Source organism: Mchenga conophoros, linkage group LG12 (assembly GCF_057382185.1).
Source record: "Mchenga conophoros isolate Kocher_MC1m ecotype Shallow Benthic linkage group LG12, M_conophoros_male_GT1.1, whole genome shotgun sequence".
NCBI lineage: Eukaryota > Metazoa > Chordata > Actinopteri > Cichliformes > Cichlidae > Mchenga > Mchenga conophoros.
Window position 1 is genome coordinate 11067408 of NC_140537.1, and position 16980 is coordinate 11084387.

A 16980-nucleotide genomic window follows, 5' to 3' on the forward strand; every position below is an offset into this window, starting at 1 on the left:
TTGCCCCCCCCCCCTGTAGCGACCTGGACGGGAGAGACGATCATCAAATCTTACTGCCCGATTAATTTGCTCAAATCTTTTCTTTTTTTTTTGACATGGTAGCATGAAACAGAAGAGCCCTGTCTCCCCATTTCACAGGCTTGTTGTCGTTTCATGTTGAGACCTGTACAGGCCAGCCAGCATCACAAGCCCCATGTAAGCCTGCAACTCCTCATCTATGTCCTTCCAGTCTTTTACTGACCTGTTGCCCCTGCAGGTTGGTGAAATGCAGGATTAGCTGCATAATGTCCTCTGCAAAAAAAAGATGGCAAGTGCTCACAGGGCTGCTGATCCTATACGAATTGCATAATGGGTTGGTCCTGGGGTTAAAATGGGGGGAGGAAAAAATGGCAGGACCTCTTCGTGTGTGGGTTGCCACATGATTTCTCCATTTTTAGATCTCCACTGGCCATCCTCCAGTCTTGTCTCTTCCTCCTGCTCTTCTTCCTCCTTCTCCTTCTCCTCCTCCGCACATGAGCTGCAAAGCTCCTCGGTGCCTGGCAAAAATTCTTCTTCGCTGTCAGAAGTATCTCCACTGCTTGTGGAGAGTGCAAAACTGCAGCAACAGCCTCCTCTAAACTGAGTGCACGCTTCATTGTGTCTGTGCAGAAATGACCACTCAGACCAGGCTGCAAAGTATTCTCATAGACTTCAAAGGTGCACCTGAATAAACATGCTATACCATACATCCAATAAGAGAGAGGAGGCACACTCTTGATCAAGAAAAAACATAAGCGCACGCCTTTGATCTCTCCCCCCCCCCCCCCCCCCCTCTCTCTCTCTCTCTCTCTCTCTCTCTCACACACACACACACACACATGCACATACATACATACACAATACCATTTTATGGTGGTTAGCTGTTTTATTGTCATGCATTTTACAAGGTAAGATAACCATGTCCTGCATTCAAAACCACTGAAAATGTCTATGGTGGTGCTGTGCCTAATATTGTGCTGGTGTATGCTGGGTAATCGCACAGCTAGCGACTGGGTGACTTTATTCACCCGCTTCGGCTGTTATCAGTCCATATCCCCTAGATATGGACCATCTCCTGCTAGATTGTTCAGAAGGTTGTTATCATCCATCCAGATGGAGGATCACTAACAGGAGCGTGGGAAGACTCCAGAATCCACTCTGGCTGCAATGTGTGTACAGGTAAGACCGTTTAAACGGACAGCATTTATAGACTGACTATTAAAAGTCAGACCAGCGAGTGTCAATAATGTTAATGTGGTTATGTTAGTAATACACCGAGTGCTAATATAACAGCTTTAAGATGCATTTGTAGATGTTATTACGTGTTTTACCGTCTTTATGGTGCTAGCTTAAAGTTACGGTGTAAACGTTAGCTTATATTGGAGTAAAGCTGTTACTGTTTAAACGATGTTAGCACAGAAATATTAGCTTCTGTCATGACTGACGAAGTTACTAGTTAATAAAGTTTCCAGTAAAGTGTTTAATCGCAGCCACAGACTGACAGCAAATATCTCGATTAGCTTCAGTGCATCTGTAATAAATATGTGCAAGTTTCAGTGCTTCGTTTAAACTGTATGATACTTATACTGACCCAGGGTCAGTGTAAAATACAATCCTAGCTGTGTGAACAAAGCCTGGCTCCTTTAATCCTGCATGAAAAACCTCAGGATGCAGGCTATTATTACTCTTTCCTGCTGGCACACCTGTCACACCTGAGAGTCAGCTAGAAACTTACAGTGACGTGGACATCATGCAAAGACTGCCAGACTCTGTAATACTGCAAATGATCAGTGACTCAAGTTAACACTAAACTTTAAACGGTACCTCTGTGTCTCTGTGTGCTGAACATTTAGGATTGAGTCAGGCTGCATCTGTGTTAGTCCTCTGACAGACTGGTGACCTGTCCAGGTGTGCTCTACCTATGACTACTGGGACAGGCTCTAGCTCCTGTAATAGAAATTTTATGTTATTCTCATTTAAAGCATTTAAGTGCTTATGCATATGCTTAGTTGTGACACTGTTATAGACTGTTCAATGAAAGTTTCTAAAACTAGATGAACTTACTTCAGCAGTTTGAGAAAACAACTCCCTTTACAGGTGCTGATAACGTCAAGGGCACAAAACAGCATAACCATTGATCCGTTAGGTTTCATAGCGAGACACGTGAAGTGGCAGAGCTGACATGACTGAATTGTGATGTTTGATGTGTGTTTGCTCTCCTGTGCACAGTAATAAATAGCATGATCACAGCTCTTTCTGTGTTGCAGACTTTATTTAAAAAATTCCATGACATCTACTATAACTGAACCAACCTGGTGCTCTTCATTTATGGAGGCTGTTGAGTCTGAATGTTGGATGTTGTGTATCTCGTGTTCTCTGGGCTTTGTTGTCCTCAGTCTTTTTGCAGGATCAGAAAACAAAACCGGGAGGCGCGTAAATGTTTCTTCTCCATGATGTTTCTTCAAATGTTTCTTCTGGATGATGATATGACCGTGACACGGGATGCCACCTTTGGTCTTGTGACGAAGCAAAGCTCAGGAAGAAGTGTGATTAAATGGTACCCACATGTTGAGAAGGATGTACAGGGCACCTGCAGCCAAATCCAAGCTTCAGCTTAGTTGTAGTTGCAGAATGCTATAGGACTGAGACATCTAAGGCATCAAATGTTTGATTAAACGGATGAAAAAGAGAAGTTTTTTCCCTATAATTATCACTTCTTAAAATCTGTAGCAACTTCAAGTCTGTCAGCATGCTGAGCATGCTCAGAATGTGACAATATATTTTTGTTCAATATTTAATTTCTTTCAGTTGCAATTGTTAAATGAAAAAATATATATTCTTATAATTTAGCAAACGAATTTATCAAAAAAAAAAAAATACATATATCTGTATTAGTTTTAGTAAATTAATTTGACACCTGTATTGAAAATACCATATTGTATTCATACAGAATCAGTATGGTATCATTGTTTGTCTGTTCACTGATTGTTGAAGCTAAGAGCTACTTTGATCTGTTTAGATCTAAAGTATCCAAAGTTGAGTTCTAATGTTTCTTCACCCCTGTGTGTGTGATATGTGATTTCCTACATGCTGGCAGAGCAGAGCAGCAGTTTGTGCTCACAGATGGTGACGGTGTGGAGAGACGGTGGTATTTCCTCAGAAGAACCAGCAGAGTCACAAAGGACACCAGTCCATCTCACCACCTTGACTTGCTGACTGATGTTCGTCTGCACTGCACAGAGGAAATCAACTGACCGAGGTTTGTCCAGTGACGTGTTATGAAATGTATATTTGTTTTATGCTTACAGATATGTTTTTCTTGACAGAGGCTCTGCAGAGGTTAGACAAAGCAGAGAAAACATGTGCTTTACATTTTACTGTGATTTATTGAGATATTTGTTGCCTGATGTTCAGCAGGAATGGAGAAATAGAATCAAAGGGAGATGTTTTTCCTGTTTTTGTAATGATGTAAGTAAATCTTCAATATTATTTATTTGCTTGGTTATATTAGGAGCGTTTCTGAGTGAGGGGGAGAGGAGTCATCATCCAGGTAAAGTGACGTGGATCAGTGGATACACTTGTCTCCCCTTTAAAGGAGACGATCCAAGTCATCCTTAAATGTTAGTGCTTTCAAATACACAAACATTTTTAAAGGACAAAAATGAACATCCAACTTTGACTGTAATACAAAATAAATCTTTGCATGTGTGTTTTCAAACTCTCAGATGGGCAGTATATCAGTCTTGGACTGTCTAACCTGCCGGAGCAGCACTGAATGACCACCGCACGAGCATGTTCCTGCAACATTCAGCATCTGATCCTTCATCTGTGTGCTTCTGCTTTTGGTAAGTAGAGTTACCCAACTCCAGTAACTCTAAACACATGCCATCCATTTCTAACGGCCTGGTTACTTCCTGTCAGTTACTTTAGAAACCATGTGGTCACCTGACCTAACACTGTTTCTTCTTCTTCCCCTTAATGTTGAAGTGTCAAATGTCAAACAGCTGGAGAGGAAACTACACCAGTGTACTGGGATGTTTCAGCAACACGTGCCAGATGCTGTTCCTTCATGGTGACATCACCAGAGACAGTCCCGCCCACCTCAGGACCCATTGATTATGATGATCTGATCCATCAAACCCCCAGCAGGTGAACTTTATTCATGACATAACACCGCAACAATGTAAAAAATTAAACAGCAACAGTCTAAATGTAAAGTGCATTCTAAAGTCCTCTTCAATATATGTATGCAAAGAGTCATTCAGGTCACTACAGAACCCAGAGTCTTCATCATTAAATCTCTGGTTGCTTCATTTTTTCTATCCTATATCAGATATTTTAAAGGTTAGCTTAGGTAAAGTTCCATTCTCATGGTGAGGCAAAATGCTTTATGTGTGTGTGTGCGTGTCATGAACGGCTATAAAAGGCCTATAATTAAAGAACAAAGTGGGGTTTGAGTTCGAGTTGCGGCAGACTGTCACTACTTGTAAATGGAACGCAGCCTTCCTACGGCGGACAGCTAATAACAGGAATCGGACGCGGTCCAGCCAAGTCCACAGCAACCACCATAGCAACCGCCTAGCATGACCTTAAAAACATATTCTGTCTTCATAACTATCAAAATCGTGAAATGATTTGCAAAGTGTGAAAGTGTTACAGCTGCAGAGAGCTATGGCGGTATCTATGGAAGCTGTTTACATAGCTAATAATATACGATGTAACCATGGAGACAGTCAGTCACTTGAGCTAGCGGTGCATGTTTACTACAGTGAATAAGGTGATTGAGTGCACAGCGTCCACACACATGTTTGTCTGAGTCTTCTATCAAAAGTTACAGCGATTTATATGAAGTTGTTCAAAAACGCTTTATTTCGCCAAGACAATGCGTTTCTCACTGTTACATGCATTTGAATGGGAAACTCGCCTGAAACAAAGTATAGGTTTTCATTATGTGAATAATTTTAAAATCTTAGCTCAAACGGCTGCAAAACCTGTTTGCCCAGCACGGGGATATTGAGTTCCATAAGATAAAGCCATAAACATGTTTGTCTGAGTCTTCTATCAAAAGTTACAGCGATTTATATGAAGTTGTTCAAAAACGCTTTCTTTCGCCAAGACAATGCGTTTCTCACTGTTACATGCATTTGAATGGGAAACTCGCCTGAAACAAAGTATAGGTTTTCATTATGTGAATAATTTTAAAATCTTAGCTCAAACGGCTGCAAAACATGTTTGCCCAGCACGGGGATATTGAGTTCTATAAGATAAAGCCATAAACATGTTTGTCTGAGTCTTCTATCAAAAGTTACAGCGATTTATATGAAGTTGTACAAAAACGCTTTATTTCGCCAAGACAGTGTGTTTCTCACTGTTACATGCATTTGAATGGGAAACTCGCCTGAAACAAAGTATAGGTTTTCATTATGTGAATAATTTTCAAATCTTAGCTCAATCGGCTGCAAAACCTGTTCTGTTTGCCCAGCACGGGGATATTGAGTTCTATAAGATAAAGCCATAAACATGTTTGTCTGAGTCTTCTATCAAAAGTTACAGCGATTTATATGAAGTTGTACGAAAATGCTTTATTTCGCCAAGACAGTGTGTTTCTCACTGTTACATGCATTTGAATGGGAAACTCACCCGAGACAAAGTATAGGTTTTCATTATGTGAATAATTTTAAAATCTTAGCTCAAACAGCTGCAAAACCTGTTTACCCAGCACGGGGACATTGAGTTCTATAAGATAAAGTCATGAATACGTATATCTGAATCTTCTATCAAAAGTTACAGCTATTTATATGAAGTTGTACAAAAACGCTTTATTTTGTCAAGACAGTGGGTTTTAGAGTCTTCATCATTAAATCTCTGGTTGCTTCCTTTTTCTATCCTATATCAGATATTTTAAAGGTTAGCTTAGGTAAAGTTCCATTCTCATGGTGAGGCAAAGTGCTTTATGTGTGTGTGTGCGCGTGTCATGAACGGCTATAAAAGGCCTATAATTAAAGAACAAAGCGGGGTTTGAGTTCGAGTTGCGGCAGACTGTCACTACTTGTAAATGGAACGCAGCCTTCCTACGGCGGACAGCTAATAACAGGAATCGGACGCGGTCCAGCCAAGTCCACAGCAACCACCATAGCAACCGCCTAGCATGACCTTAAAAACATATTCTGTCTTCATAACTATCAAAATCGTGAAATGATTTGCAAAGTGTGAAAGTGTTACAGCTGCAGAGAGCTATGGCGGTATCTATGGAAGCTGTTTACATAGCTAATAATATACGATGTAACCATGGAGACAGTCAGTCACCTTTTCTACAGTGAATAAGGTGATTGAGTGCACAGCGTCCACACTCTGCAGGGGGTAAAGACATTACTTCAATATTGTTTTATATTGATATATATTTGCCTTCTGTTGACCATCACCTCAGGTTCACCATTATAGTTTCAGCATACAAATGCACACTGTCTAAACACATTCAAAAACTCATGTCTCAGAGATAAGCACAGCTGTTCATGTTTGTCATTAGAGTTTTATTTGTAAGAAAATTATGAACTTCATATTGTGCATTAAATAAAAGAACATTTCACAACTCTGAGTCAACAGAAACAGGTAACAGAAATGTCTCTAATGTGTACAGTGTAGTGTAAGCATTAAAAGATCATAAAGGAAAAACTAACATTTATGTGAAACTAATTGTAATAAAAAATGAGCAGGTGCTTTATAGATTTAAAAGAAAGATTCTGAAAACAACACCTTTTTGGTCTAAATGATCAAAGTAGAAAAGAGAACTGATGTTCAAGAACAAACCGTAGCTGCACTAATATTACACATCTCGATCGTTGTACTGAACAGACATGTTGCTTTTAAAACCACATGCAGTGTGTGACCATGACTGTTCACTGAGACCATGAACGGCACTTCGCTGAAGCATTCTTCGTCTTCTTCTTGCCATTAAATTGGAAGCAGAAGCAGCACGAGCTGATTTGATCTACTGAAAGGAAAAAGCAGAACATCTGAGTTGAAACCAGTCAGCTGAAATCATTAAGACAGGAACAAATTCAATGCAGTGGCTTAGCCTGTTACAACTGTTGATACAAGCTAAATACGGTTAACACACAGTGTCAGGGAGCTCCAGTGTGGGAACTAGTGGCTTTAGGTTTGTAGTCATTTAACTTTCATCCATTCATTCATTTAATTCAGGAGGAAGAAATGCCAGGTTGGTGCAGGCTGGTTACATGCATTTGGTCCCATGCTGTCTTTAATTAAATGACTTGGTTCATTTTATGGCTGGGCTGTATGTGGGGTTATATCATGTTATTTGGGCAGGAGTACCTGTCCCCTGTTAGACTTAGAAAGTTTCTCCATAAGTAGAGTTTCTAACTCTTCTAGCACATCTGTGGCTGACAGCTTTTTGGTGGAAATCTTAGCTCAAACAGCTGCAAATCCTTTTTTCCCAGCACAGGGACCTTGAGTTCTATAAGATAAAGCCATAAACATGTGTATCCGAGTCTTCTATCAAAAGTTACAGCTATTTATATGAAGTTGTACAAAAACGCTTTCTTTCGCCAAGACAGTGCGTTTCTCACTGTTACATGCATTTGAATGGGGAACTCGACCGAAACAAAGTATAGGTTTTCATTATGTGTATAACTTGAAAATCTTAGCTCAAACAGCTGCAAATCCTGTTTGCCCAGCACGGGGATATTGAGTTATATAAGATAAAGCCATAAACATGTTTGTCTGAGTCTTCTATCAAAAGTTACAGCGATTTATATGAAGTTGTTCAAAAACGCTTTATTTCGCCAAGACAATGCGTTTCTCACTGTTACATGCATTTGAATGGGAAACTCGCCCGAGACAAAGTATAGGTTTTCATTATGTGAATCATTTTAAAATCTTAGCTCAAACGGCTGCAAAACCTGTTCTGTTTGCCCAGCACGGGGATATTGAGTTCTATAAGATAAAGCCATAAACATGTTTGTCTGAGTCTTCTATCAAAAGTTACAGCGATTTATATGAAGTTGTACGAAAACGCTTTATTTCGCCAAGACAGTGTGTTTCTCACTGTTACATGCATTTGAATGGGGAACTCGACCAAAACAAAGTATAGGTTTTCATTATGTGAATAATTTTAAAATCTTAGCTCAAACGGCTGCAAAACCTGTTCTATTTGCCCAGCACGGGGATATTGAGTTCTATAAGATAAAGCCATAAACATGTTTGTCTGAGTCTTCTATCAAAAGTTACAGCGATTTATATGAAGTTGTACGAAAACGCTTTATTTCGCCAAGACAATGCGTTTCTCATTGTTACATGCATTTGAATGGGAAACTCGCCTGAAACAAAGTATAGGTTTTCATTATGTGAATAATTTTAAAATCTTAGCTCAAACGGCTGCAAAACCTGTTTGCCCAGCACGGGGATATTGAGTTCCATAAGATAAAGCCATAAACATGTTTGTCTGAGTCTTCTATCAAAAGTTACAGCGATTTATATGAAGTTGTTCAAAAACGCTTTATTTCGCCAAGACAGTGTGTTTCTCACTGTTACATGCATTTGAATGGGAAACTCGCCCGAGAGAAAGTATAGATTTTCATTATGTGAATAATTTTCAAATCTTAGCTCAATCGGCTGCAAAACCTGTTTGCCCAGCACGGGGATATTGAGTTATATAAGATAAAGCCATAAACATGTTTGTCTGAGTCTTCTATCAAAAGTTACAGCGATTTATATGAAGTTGTACAAAAACGCTTTATTTCGCCAAGACAATGCGTTTCTCACTGTTACATGCATTTGAATGGGAAACTCGCCCGAGACAAAGTATAGGTTTTCATTATGTGAATAATTTTAAAATCTTAGCTCAAACGGCTGCAAAACCTGTTCTGTTTGCCCAGCACGGGGATATTGAGTTCTATAAGATAAAGCCATAAACATGTTTGTCTGAGTCTTCTATCAAAAGTTACAGCGATTTATATGAAGTTGTACGAAAACGCTTTATTTCGCCAAGACAGTGTGTTTCTCACTGTTACATGCATTTGAATGGGGAACTCGACCGAAACAAAGTATAGGTTTTCATTATGTGAATAATTTTAAAATCTTAGCTCAAACGGCTGCAAAACCTGTTCTGTTTGCCCAGCACGGGGATATTGAGTTCTATAAGATAAAGCCATAAACATGTTTGTCTGAGTCTTCTATCAAAAGTTACAGCGATTTATATGAAGTTGTACGAAAACGCTTTATTTCGCCAAGACAATGCGTTTCTCATTGTTACATGCATTTGAATGGGAAACTCGCCTGAAACAAAGTATAGGTTTTCATTATGTGAATAATTTTAAAATCTTAGCTCAAACGGCTGCAAAACCTGTTTGCCCAGCACGGGGATATTGAGTTCCATAAGATAAAGCCATAAACATGTTTGTCTGAGTCTTCTATCAAAAGTTACAGCGATTTATATGAAGTTGTTCAAAAACGCTTTATTTCGCCAAGACAGTGTGTTTCTCACTGTTACATGCATTTGAATGGGAAACTCGCCTGAAACAAAGTATAGGTTTTCATTATGTGAATAATTTTAAAATCTTAGCTCAAACGGCTGCAAAACCTGTTTGGCCAGCACGGGGACATTGAGTTCTATAAGATAAAGTCATGAATACGTATATCTGAATCTTCTATCAAAAGTTACAGCTATTTATATGAAGTTGTACAAAAACGCTTTATTTTGTCAAGACAGTGGGTTTTAGAGTCTTCATCATTAAATCTCTGGTTGCTTCCTTTTTCTATCCTATATCAGATATTTTAAAGGTTAGCTTAGGTAAAGTTCCATTCTCATGGTGAGGCAAAGTGCTTTATGTGTGTGTGTGCGTGTCATGAACGGCTATAAAAGGCCTATAATTAAAGAACAAAGCGGGGTTTGAGTTCGAGTTGCGGCACTGTCACTACTTGTAAATGGAACGCAGCCTTCCTATGGCGGACAGCTAATAACAGGAATCGGACGCGGTCCAGCCAAGTCCACAGCAACCACCATAGCAACCGCCTAGCATGACCTTAAAAACATATTCTGTCTTCATAACTATCAAAATCGTGAAATGATTTGCAAAGTGTGAAAGTGTTACAGCTGCAGAGAGCTATGGCGGTATCTATGGAAGCTGTTTACATAGCTAATAATATACGATGTAACCATGGAGACAGTCAGTCACCTTTTCTACAGTGAATAAGGTGATTGAGTGCACAGCGTCCACACTCTGCAGGGGGTAAAGACATTACTTCAATATTGTTTTATATTGATATATATTTGTCTTCTGTTGACCATCAACTCAGGTTCACCATTATAGTTTCAGCATACAAATGCACACTGTCTAAACACATTCAAAAACTCATGTCTCAGAGATAAGCACAGCTGTTCATGTTTGTCATTAGAGTTTTATTTGTAAGAAAATTATGAACTTCATATTGTGCATTAAATAAAAGAACATTTCACAACTCTGAGTCAACAGAAACAGGTAACAGAAATGTCTCTAATGTGTACAGTGTAGTGTAAGCATTAAAAGATCATAAAGGAAAAACTAACATTTATGTGAAACTAATTGTAATAAAAAATGAGCAGGTGCTTTATAGATTTAAAAGAAAGAATCTGAAAACAACACTTTTTTGGTCTAAGTGATCAAAGTAGAAAACAGAACTGATGTTCAAGAACAAACCGTAGCTGCACTAATATTACACATCTCGATCGTTGTACTGAACAGACATGTTGCTTTTAAAACCACATGCAGTGTGTGACCATGACTGTTCACTGAGACCATGAACGGCACTTCGCTGAAGCATTCTTCGTCTTCTTCTTGCCATTAAATTGGAAGCAGAAGCAGCACGAGCTGATTTGATCTACTGAAAGGAAAAAGCAGAACATCTGAGTTGAAACCAGTCAGCTGAAATCATTAAGACAGGAACAAATTCAATGCAGTGTCTCAAGTGGCTTAGCCTGTTACAACTGTTGATACAAGCTAAATACGGTTAACACACAGTGTCAGGGAGCTCCAGTGTGGGAACTAGTGGCTTTAGGTTTGTAGTCATTTAACTTTCATCCATTCATTCATTTAATTCAGGAGGAAGAAATGCCAGGTTGGTGCAGGCTGGTTACATGCATTTGGTCCCATGCTGTCTTTAATTAAATGACTTGGTTCATTTTATGGCTGGGCTGTATGTGGGGTTATATCATGTTATTTGGGCAGGAGTACCTGTCCCCTGTTAGACTTAGAAAGTTTCTCCATAAGTAGAGTTTCTAACTCTTCTAGCACATCTGTGGCTGACAGCTTTTTGGTGGCTCTTTTTACCCCACACTGGTTGTGAGTGTGTAAATAGCCCCACTAGTTATTTTGGGTTGCAGTTAACTAGGGAGGAAGGGGTGGGTATGCCATGATTAGGTGAATAACAATTATATGTGATACATAAATTTCACAATGCATGCATATATCTCTATCAATTAAACCTGGCCTGAGGGCTGCCATTTTTTACATTCAGTTATTTCTCTTAGAAATGTTGGAACTAAATAATGAATGTGTTACAGTTAAAGTGAAACACTGGTCAGTGTAAATGGCTCATTGGGACACAGAAACCTTTAAATTAAACCTGATATCTAGTGTCAAACAATATCAAAGCTGTAAAAGATGTTTACATTCAGAATTTATAAAACTATGATTGTAAATAAATTCAAACAAGTGAGCTTTTCTCTTTGTGCTGAATATCAACACTGTGGTTTCTTAGACTGTAAGCTTTACTTTAGTGCAACCAGTTGCAGAAGCTGCCACTCCAAATGTCTTTTGATAACAAGAAAAAAATACCTTTTCAGTACACGGCCTGAAGTTCTTCTCCGACATCTTCTGCAATCGGCTTTGTCTGCTGGTTTGAAGACAATAAACCACAAAAAAGATGATTTAGTCACTTTGTCTGCGTCATGCAGCTCGAATGTGTCGTGTAACGATGTTGAATAGCCGTCGTTATCCCTCTGCTTTGAGCCTTTTATCAAAAGTTACAGCTAACTTCATGAAGTTGTACAAAAAGGCTTCATTTCGCCGAGACAGTGCGTTTCTGACTATTACATGCATTTGAATGGAGTTCTTGCACGAAACAAAGTATAAGTTTTCATTATGTGAATAACTTGTATTTTACACTGACCCTGGGTCAGTATCAACTTCATGAAGACAGCTGTAACTTTTGATAGAGGACTCACACACACATATTTATGGCTTTGCCTTATAGAATTCAGCATCTCCGTGCTGAGGAAATAGGTTTTGCAGCTGTTTGAGCTAAGATTTTCAAGTTATTCACAAATTGAAAACCTATACTTTGTGTCGGGCGAGAACTCCATTCAAATGCATGTAATAGCGAGAAACGCACTAACGTGGTGAAATAAAGCGTTTTTCCATAAACTTCATAAAGACAGCTGTAAATTTTGTGAGAAGACTCACACACACATTGGGGGGATATTGAAGTCTATAAGATAAAGCCATGAATATGTTTGTCTGAGTCTTCTATCAAAAGTTACAGCAAGCTCTATGAAGTTGATGAGAAACGCTTTATTTCGCCAAGACAGTGCGTTTCTCACTGTTACATGCATTTGAATTTAGTTCTTGCCCGACACAAAGTATAGGTTTTAATTTGTGAATAACTTGAAAATCTTAGCTCAAACAGCTGCAAAACCTATTTCCTGAGCACTGAGATGCTGAATTCTATAAGGCAAAGCCATAAATATGTGTGTGTGATTCTTCTATCAACAGTTACAGCTGTCTTCTTGAAGTTGATACTGACCCAGGGTCAGTGTAAAATACAATCCTAGCTGTGTGAACAAAGCTTGGCTCCTTTAATCCTGCATGACAAACCTCAGGATGCAGGTTATTATTACTCTTTCCTGCTGGCACACCTGAGAGTCAGCTAGAAACTTACAGTGACGTGGACATCATGCAAAGACTGCCAGACTCTGTAATACTGTGAATGATCAGTGACTCAAGTTAACACTAAACTTTAAACAGTACCTCTGTGTCTCTGTGTGCTGAACATTTAGGATTGAGTCTGCATTGACTTTATTTATTGAGACTTTAATGTGCTAAAAGCAGGTTGAAGACAGCTCAGAAACATTTGAAGATTAAAATTTAGCATTATGGCTGCTGGTGGTTTGTAAAGCCTATACTCAGCTGTAGTTTTTGTTACTAATTTATGTTTGTTGTTGTTTAACACAGATTTCAGAAGAGCAAATATGCTTAATAGTTTAACTAGATTTCATTTGTCAGTGTGGGACTGCTGAGTCACCTGAAGAACTCATTTCATTCATTCTCCACATGATGTTCATATACAGAAATGTTTCACAGGAACTGGTTCCTCCCAAACTGTGAACTAGTGTGTTTCCATAGATTATCTCTGTATGAATGTACTTTTAAATGAAGGCAAGTGTTTGTCCTTTTTTGTTCCTCAGTTACAGTACGTGATATCTTGATATCAGGCGGTCAACGCTGGGGGAAGACAAGAAGCAGACGTACTTCCAAGAGGGAGCTGCAGTGAGGACACAGCCAGGTCACTGAGGTCAGAGGTCAGAATCTGAAACAGCTCAGGTTTATATTTTAGGGGTTATAAAAAATCAAAATGTATTTATGAAGAAACCTTTAAATAATAGTCATAATTATGATTATTATAAGAAATCTCAAACATTTAAGTGGATTTTCTGTTACACATATTGTATTAGCCCTGCAATAAACTGGCAGCCTGTCTTTGTCCTGTATCAGCTGGGATAGGCTTCATCCTCCCGCAACCCTGAATTGGATACATTGTATTCCAATTATGTAATCTGATCATTTACAAACTCAAGGTATCTAATCAAAATGTAAGTAATAATTATAAAATGGGAAAGCAGAAATAAGTGTGACATAAATGTAAATGTGTTAGCTGACATAGAGGACAGCTACATGTAGTCTGAAAAACCTTTGTTGTCAAGTTTGCAGGTATATCAGCACGAGACATTCTTACATAGAAGAGTCTGTTAAAGTCTCTAACTCAGCGAAGCATTATTGGTCCCGTCTGTTTGGATAAATATAGTAAGTTGATGTTTGTCCATTTATTGACACATTTTCTTAAGTGCTTATCCAGTTCAGGATCACAGTGGAGCTGCAGCTGGATATGTTCATTAAATAAACCTTACAAAAGTTAACAATAAACCTGCATCCATGTACGTTGTTGTCCACAGGATAAGAAAATCAAACTGGAACACTGTGGAACATGTTAATAAATGTTTGTGTGTTTATGCCTGTGTCTTTCACAGGAGGCGCTGGAAGGTTTCCCTAATAGTTCCTGGTGAATCAAAGCAGAACCATAAAGGTTGCTGGATTGCATGATGGCCTTACCCCTGAGCAGTCATCCTGTTAAAGGAGGAACCAGTTAGAAGCTGTTTTCAAAGTAGCTGAGCAGATTTCATCTCAAGTAAGCGATTAACTGTTTGCTCATCTGTTCTGCCACTTAAAGAGCATTTAAGGACGTCTTTCGAGTGTCCAGCTGAATTAATTCTACTGGCTCTCATGCTCATTTGTTATTATAGACATATTTTTCATGTTCATCCAGCTATTTAGTAAATTCTATCTATTTAGTAATATCCGTCAGCTATAAAATGTAATATAGATATAAAAAATATCTAAATATCTCCTGCACTTTATATTTTAATGATGTAAGTCTGTTATCGTGTTACATTAGCATTCCTCACATATCAATGAGATGCTGTACAGTACAATCCTACTGACGCAGCAGAGGGATAACGACAGCTATTCAACATCGTTACACGACACATTCAAGCTGCATGACGCAGACAAAGTGACTAAATCATCTTTTTTATGGTTTATTGTCTTCAAACCAGCAGACAAAGCCGATTGCAGAAGATTTCGGAGAAGAACTTCAGGCCGTGTACTGAAAAGGTATTTTTTTCTTGTTATCAAAAGACATTTGGAGTGGCAGCTTCTGCAACTGGTTGCACTAAAGTAAAGCTTACAGTCTAAGAAACCACAGTGTTGATATTCAGCACAAAGAGAAAAGCTCACTTGTTTGAATTTATTTACAATCATAGTTTTATAAATTCTGAATGTAAACATCTTTTACAGCTTTGATATTGTTTGACACTAGATATCAGGTTTAATTTAAAGGTTTCTGTGTCCCAATGAGCCATTTACACTGACCAGTGTTTCACTTTAACTGTAACACATTCATTATTTAGTTCCAACATTTCTAAGAGAAATAACTGAATGTAAAAAATGGCAGCCCTCAGGCCAGGTTTAATTGATAGAGATATATGCATGCATTGTGAAATTTATGTATCACATATAATTGTTATTCACCTAATCATGGCATACCCACCCCTTCCTCCCTAGTTAACTGCAACCCAAAATAACTAGTGGGGCTATTTACACACTCACAACCAGTGTGGGGTAAAAAGAGCCACCAAAAAGCTGTCAGCCACAGATGTGCTAGAAGAGTTAGAAACTCTACTTATGGAGAAACTTTCTAAGTCTAACAGGGGACAGGTACTCCTGCCCAAATAACATGATATAACCCCACATACAGCCCAGCCATAAAATGAACCAAGTCATTTAATTAAAGACAGCATGGGACCAAATGCATGTAACCAGCCTGCACCAACCTGGCATTTCTTCCTCCTGAATTAAATGAATGAATGGATGAAAGTTAAATGACTACAAACCTAAAGCCACTAGTTCCCACACTGGAGCTCCCTGACACTGTGTGTTAACCGTATTTAGCTTGTATCAACAGTTGTAACAGGCTAAGCCACTTGAGACACTGCATTGAATTTGTTCCTGTCTTAATGATTTCAGCTGACTGGTTTCAACTCAGATGTTCTGCTTTTTCCTTTCAGTAGATCAAATCAGCTCGTGCTGCTTCTGCTTCCAATTTAATGGCAAGAAGAAGACGAAGAATGCTTCAGCGAAGTGCCGTTCATGGTCTCAGTGAACAGTCATGGTCACACACTGCATGTGGTTTTAAAAGCAACATGTCTGTTCAGTACAACGATCGAGATGTGTAATATTAGTGCAGCTACGGTTTGTTCTTGAACATCAGTTCTGTTTTCTACTTTGATCACTTAGACCAAAAAAGTGTTGTTTTCAGATTCTTTCTTTTAAATCTATAAAGCACCTGCTCATTTTTTATTACAATTAGTTTCACATAAATGTTAGTTTTTCCTTTATGATCTTTTAATGCTTACACTACACTGTACACATTAGAGACATTTCTGTTACCTGTTTCTGTTGACTCAGAGTTGTGAAATGTTCTTTTATTTAATGCACAATATGAAGTTCATAATTTTCTTACAAATAAAACTCTAATGACAAACATGAACAGCTGTGCTTATCTCTGAGACATGAGTTTTTGAATGTGTTTAGACAGTGTGCATTTGTATGCTGAAACTATAATGGTGAACCTGAGTTGATGGTCAACAGAAGACAAATATATATCAATATAAAACAATATTGAAGTAATGTCTTTACCCCCTGCAGAGTGTGGACGCTGTGCACTCAATCACCTTATTCACTGTAGAAAAGGTGACTGACTGTCTCCATGGTTACATCGTATATTATTAGCTATGTAAACAGCTTCCATAGATACCGCCATAGCTCTCTGCAGCTGTAACACTTTCACACTTTGCAAATCATTTCACGATTTTGATAGTTATGAAGACAGAATATGTTTTTAAGGTCATGCTAGGCGGTTGCTATGGTGGTTGCTGTGGACTTGGCTGGACCGCGTCCGATTCCTGTTATTAGCTGTCCGCCATAGGAAGGCTGCGTTCCATTTACAAGTAGTGACAGTGCCGCAACTCGAACTCAAACCCCGCTTTGTTCTTTAATTATAGGCCTTTTATAGCCGTTCATGACACGCACACACACACATAAAGCACTTTGCCTCACCATGAGAATGGAACTT

The 16980-nt window shown here is 38.7% G+C and overlaps 1 long non-coding RNA gene across 6 annotated transcripts; it reads left to right on the forward strand.

Moving 5' to 3' along the window:
- The first annotated feature begins 854 nt into the window (after positions 1-854).
- On the forward strand, positions 855-16380 carry LOC146562170 (uncharacterized). Of its 6 annotated transcripts, none has more exons than XR_014894623.1 (9): positions 855-2575; positions 3116-3277; positions 3530-3638; positions 3744-3863; positions 4006-4167; positions 13478-13591; positions 14318-14475; positions 14903-14960; positions 15914-16380. It is a non-coding gene; the product is annotated as an uncharacterized LOC146562170 (long non-coding RNA). The 6 variants fall into 6 exon arrangements; XR_014894622.1 differs by having other exon boundaries at positions 3530-3568; XR_014894625.1 differs by having other exon boundaries at positions 3530-3568; positions 15917-16380.
- Positions 16381-16980: the final 600 nt, after the last annotated feature.